We start from the raw sequence: 725 nt of genomic DNA, 5'->3' as shown, positions 1-725 counted from the left end.
GCATTCAGTAAATTGCGTGAGGCGCCGTCAGTGCGCAGAATGGGATAAGTGTCAAAAATGAATAACGTGCATTTTATTCCACTTTATTTTTGCTCTACGAACACTTTCCAAATAGGCGCTCTGAGTTTTGGTCACAGCGCCGTCGAAAGGAGATGAATGAACGCTTGCCTGTGTGTGTGCGAGTGCTTGCGTGTGTGCGAGGAGAGTTGAATGGAGTGCGAGGGGGCCTGTGCAATATTGCAATTGACTGGCGATCTTCTCTTACGTCTCGTCAGTGTACATCGCCCAGCTTTTGTGTCGTCTGGGGTGGTGATCTCGTCTCTGCGGTTCTGGCTCTGTGTCCTGCTTTTTTATTTATTTATTTTCGCTGCCGCTGCATTCACTAATTGTTTATACAGGTGATTGTCGGCGGCGCTGCTATCATCATTGGCTTTTTTCATGACGCCTCTTTGATCGCGTGAGATACGAGCTGATATGGCGTCGTTGTCTCCTTTTTTTCTCTGTTGCAGGATACCTTATCAGGAGGCAGCAATTTTAGCAGCGCGGGACGAACGGCGGGCAAGGTCAAGGTCTTCGGGAGGCGAGGGGAGGGGGAGGAGGAAGGGGGAGGTGAGGAGGGGGGGGGAAGCGAAATGCCGCGCCGCTGGACGTCATCGTCGGAAAGGGGCGCATGCGGCATCGGGGTTTTCGTTCTGGCTCGGCTCGGATGGCTATCTCGTTGCGGC

The 725-nt window shown here is 52.8% G+C and overlaps 1 protein-coding gene across 1 annotated transcript in view; it reads left to right on the top strand.

Annotated features, from left to right (window-relative positions):
- The window catches only part of LOC119585718 (lysophosphatidylcholine acyltransferase 2-like), a gene marked incomplete at its 5' end in the record, with an annotated part of 73,891 nt that overhangs the window by 13,315 nt on the left and 59,851 nt on the right, over positions 1 to 725 (top strand).

The sequence above is a fragment of the Penaeus monodon genome, chromosome 20 (genome assembly GCF_015228065.2).
Source record: "Penaeus monodon isolate SGIC_2016 chromosome 20, NSTDA_Pmon_1, whole genome shotgun sequence".
Taxonomy (NCBI): Eukaryota; Metazoa; Arthropoda; class Malacostraca; order Decapoda; family Penaeidae; genus Penaeus; species Penaeus monodon.
This window is presented reverse-complemented; position numbering and strand designations above follow the sequence as displayed.